The sequence below is a fragment of the Genypterus blacodes genome, unplaced genomic scaffold, assembly GCF_046128005.1.
Source record: "Genypterus blacodes isolate CSIRO-AG114 ecotype Tasmania unplaced genomic scaffold, CSIRO-AGI_Gbla_v1 ptg000035l_1, whole genome shotgun sequence".
Lineage (NCBI taxonomy): Eukaryota > Metazoa > Chordata > Actinopteri > Ophidiiformes > Ophidiidae > Genypterus > Genypterus blacodes.
The window spans coordinates 145,001-150,000 of record NW_027466848.1 but is presented as its reverse complement, the minus strand read 5'-3'; positions in this window follow the sequence as shown (position 1 = coordinate 150,000).

The window sequence follows — 5,000 nt, the reverse complement described above, 5'->3', positions numbered from 1 at the left end:
TAACTAATGAATTAATATAATCCTATTTATGATTTATGTAATATTAATGTCTAATATCTTCATAGGTCAGATATGTATGAATGTAATTATTATCATTTTATTTTGAAAATATTCTATTTTCCAAAGATCAAGTCGACCTCTCCGGATAACAGAGTCCAGAATCCCCTGTCCAGAATTGATCGGCTGCGTCCTCAGATGTTTGTTGCCCTGCTGGCCGGATGCAGACATGACGTGTCTGCGGCCGGCAGGAAGTGCTTTGGTTTGAGCTCTGGTGGCGCTCGGTTCTGCGTCTGTCACAGTCCCAGCAGGCTTTAACAGTGTGACTGTTAACTGTGGGTAATGTGTGAACACGCTGCATGGCTGGGCACCATTATGTGCCAAAGTGTTGCCGTGGCAGCCTGCAGAGAGGAGGACGACGACGACTACTTCCTCAGCTTTGGTGAGGAAATCTGTGGGCAAAAAGCGGAAAAGTGGGCACCTCGCTGAGCCGCTGCAGCTACGGGGGCCAAACCAGAGACGCCAGCGTGTTTAGAGTGCGTAGCATTTTGTGTACTATTAGATATTTGTAATGTCAATCAAGGCCGTCACTATCGATTACTTAGGTCATCAATTAGTCTTCATAATTCAGCCAACTTGTTGTAGATGAGTGAAAATGATCCAATTGGATGAACAAGCTGTGGCACTGCCAAATACAAAGAATGTGCCTGTTTACATGTGTTGTGTGTGTGTGTGTGTGTGTGTGTGTGTGTGTGTGTGTGTGTGTGTGTGTGTGTGTGTGTGTGTGTGTGTGTGTGTGTGCAAACATCTCATACACTCTCTCTCACACACACAAACCAAACACACACACACAGAGTAAGAGAGAGAGAGAGAGAGAGAGAGACATAGAGGGACATAGAGAGAGGGACAGAGAGAGAGAGAGAGAGAGAGAGAGAGAGAGAGAGAGAGAGAGGTCTGTCACCAAACTATCCCAGAGAGTCTGCAGCATGATTTACTTTGAAGAAAGATTAGGAACCAAAACCGTGTTGAGATACGATACACACAACGCCACACAACGTCACACAATGTTACACAATGTCACTGAACACGAGCGGACAAACTACAGTAACACCCTGTGTGTGTGTGTGTGTGTGTGTGTGTGTGTGTGTGTGTGTGTGTGTGTGTGTGTGTGTGTGTGTGTGCGTGTGTGTGTGTTTGTGTGTGTGTGTGTGTGTAGGTTGTACAGATTGGCAGAGATTCCCAGACCAACTGTAGGTCAGAGTTACTATAGGATAGAGATCCATGTCAACATACAGAGGGTGCAGGGTCAAAGGTCAGCGTTACTATAGGCAAAACTGATTGGTGTGGTCAGAAGTGCTCAGTAGCAAAATGACGGCGTTCCCACTTTCCGCCCGTTCCCAAACACAGCTGTCAAACGCTGCTCCACATGACAAGAGGTTAAACTCCTGGTGCCACTGCGACCTGGAAAAGACCCAGTGTGCAACATGAGAGAGTGAGGGCAGAGGGGCGATCAACAGAAGCATCTCACACACACACACACACACACACACACACACACACACACACACACACACAGATCCTTTTGTGTCCTGCCCGTTTCTCTTCCTGTGGAAAGGCAGAGTGACACCATTCACACGCTTCCCTCTGTCACCCGGAGCGACACCACGTCACCTGTCAAGGTCGCTTCAGCTCAGCGGCTAACTGCAGCACTCTCCATTCATACTCAGGCTCCTCACACTCACTCCAATGGATTCATTTGCTGTGTGTGTGTGTGTGTGTGTGTGTGTGTGTGTGTGTGTGTGTTCTGGTTTCTATTTAAAGCCATCTCTCCACCTTGGCTTCTACTTCTCTGACACATTTGATTTCTGCAGTTTTGATTGCAGATGTATTGCTTCCGATTTTCAACCTTTGCGTTGTTTTTTTCCCACCTTTTCCATCAAATACAGGAAGGAAGGCGGTTTCCTCACCGTCAGCACACTGTTCTGGCCTTATGCCCCATAATTGTATCACACCTGGGGTCCCAAGGGTCAGAAGTAGAGGAGACAAATTTCTCATTGTGGTGCAAGAAGTCATCAACCAAATCTTAGAAACACTGAGCCCCTAGAGGTCCAAGTCTTCCATCAAAGCCTCCATCCTCTCTGGCCTTCAGGAGGAGAAACTCAGCAATAACAACTCAATCCATGCATCTGTAAAATGAAAGAACATCATTGTCTCAGAACAAAGTAAAGGTTTATATATAAACTCCATCTTCCTCCAGCTCTGCAGTGGACAAGCAAGTTGCTATTTTCACCTTGAACATCCTCTAAAGTCAAATCGGGGTTCAGACGCTCCTGGCTTTGCTCCGGAAGCTGAGCCAGGGAGCGAGACCAGATAAATAAAGCCACGCTTCGCCTTCCTCAGCTATTCAAAACGTAATTACCTGCTATTGTGTGCGCTCAGGTCCGCCTGCGGGCGAGCTTCCGTCTGAATGAGAGTGATGAATGGCAAACAAAATGCGGGCGGCGAAGTGACAAGCTTTTATCGGAGCGTGCGGAGTGGAGCTGTGATGCCTTCGCTGGTTGGAGGGTTTTTCATTATTAGGAAGTGTATTTTAAGTTTCATCTTAATGTGAGATTTTGGCATGTGGAACAATGCAACCCCTCCCTTTACAAGATGACTGATAGAACCAGACGTTTTCAAAAGGATGTGTAAAAATAGCTCTTCATACTCTTTTGAAAGGAAAGGGAAAACTATGACATTTTTGCAACAAAAAGCAGGGAAGTTTGTCGCTTGTTAGATGGAAGCAAACCGAGCTTTGGGATCATTTCACCTCTGGTTCTGGTGCCGAGCTCTTCTCCTGTTGCACGTACATCACAGTTCCCAGTTCAGTCTCAAAAGCCTCCAAAGGGGAAACGAGTGAAACCTTGTGAATTCCGTTAATTGGCTGAGTGGACCCAGACTTGTTTTGAAAAGCACCACACAGGAAATCCATCCTAGGAGCGATGGATGCGCTGGCTCCTCCCCTCAGGCTTCACACACTTCCCTTCAAATCTGTTGCTTTTTTCTATGTTTCAGTGATTTTTTTTGCGTTTTTCTATCAAGAGCAGGTTCCAGGGCCGGGCCAGGTTTGACTTGTGATGGAAGTATTGGACGGCTTTTGGATACTTCCTGTACTTTCTCTACCTCACAGAGAAACGAGTCGGTGTGTGTTTTTCTTCGGTAAGAAGAGACTTTACCCAGGAAAGCTTGAACACAAAAGCGCTATTTCCCTGAGTACATTTCACACCTCAGTCCACCGCTCCACGGATCAGAATGTTCCTAAAATATTTACAGCACTCTGGGGATGTAAGTGCAGATTGTGAAGGCGCTGCTGAGGCTCTGTCCGATGGTCGTTTGGCTCATGTGAGGGCAGATGGCGGCCCGGTGCTGCAGAGTAAAGCCACGTCAACATGTGACATCACTATGTGGATACGTTCCCTGGAAACCAGACTTGGAATCACCAATTAATAATTACAGTCTCCAAAATGTTCTCTCACCTCAGCTGTGTGTAACCTTGGCTCTAGCGTGGAAAGCTTGTTTCTGATGTAAACACTGCTGCTGTGGCGGTTGTGTGTCATGTTGTATACGTTTAAACAAGCCTGCTTTGCTTCCTGAACAACCACACACACACGGGACACTTCTGCAGGTCTTCAACCACCCTGAGACAAGCACAGCTTTCCTTTTGCATTCATCAAAATGCAGGAAACTGTTTCTCACAAACTTATCGTCAGCTGCCACTGTTGCATCGCACAATGGCAGAAAGTAAACATTTGTCCTGTGATAAGATCTGTCCCGCCTGTTGACGCCCCATTGTTGCGAACACAAACAGCTCTCGTTGGAAAGCATCCGTCTCCCCCGACACCCGACCTCCATCCACCATCCGTCTTTCTCTCACAGCTGAGCTGAGGGAGAAGGAGGCGAAGCATCCAGAAAAAGCAGGAGAGCACGGCAACACGAGCACAACCAGAAGAAGGAGAGGACAACGAGCTCGTTATCACTCCAGGAATGCTAAGGTAGGGAAATGTATCCTCCTTTAATTCATTTTTGTAGTTATGTGGCGAAGGCGAGTAAGATGGGTGAAGCAGTCCTGGTTTGTACAGAAGATATAATGATATTGTTATTTTATGAAGGGAAGGAATGAGAAGTTGGGGCCATCTTGGGCATTAATGATGCAATTTTGATGCATTATAAACTCTAAATAACACATTTGTTCTCAGTTTGTAGTCATGTCTGCTGCAAGCTGTCTGAAAGATCTGGAAGATGTTCCTGTGCCCTGTCTGTGTGGGCGTCTTCACTGATCCAGTCTCCACATCAGGTGGACAACATCTAGAAAACCTGAGTCACTCCACAGTGGAACAGTAACGTCCGGTACGAGCTGGAAAAGACAGGGTCTGAAATTCAGCAGAAGATCCAGCCGCCACGACTGAAGATCCAGGAGATCAGACACTCTGCAAAGCTCAGCAGGGAAGCTGCAGACAGAGTGAAAGCAGATGGAGCTCAGGTCTTCATCGCTCTGAAGCAACGTGTGGAGAAAAGCCAGGCCGACTTCTTCAAGAACATGGAGGAGAAGCGGAAGAGTGCAGAGAAACAGACTGAAGACTTCATCAAAGACCTGCAGCAGGAACTCTCTGAGCTGAGAGGGAGAGCTGCTGAGGTGGAGAAGCTCTCACACTCTGAAGACCAACTCCACCCACAAGCTTCTCATCCATCAACGCTCCTCCTACCAAGGACTGGACACAGGTCAGAGTCCATCAAAGGTCACATGTGGGGAGGTTACTAGACTGTTTGAGGAATGAAAAGAAGTTCTCAGCTCTTGCTGGACCTCCTGTCCCTCTGAGTCCAAAGGCAAATCCAGAGAAGGTGGGAGTGTTTGTGGACTAAGGAGAGGGTCTGGTCTCCTTTTAATGACATCCATGCTGCAGCCCTGATCTTCTCCTTTACTGGCTGCTCCTTCACTCACAAGCTCCTCCTGGAGATGTTCCACT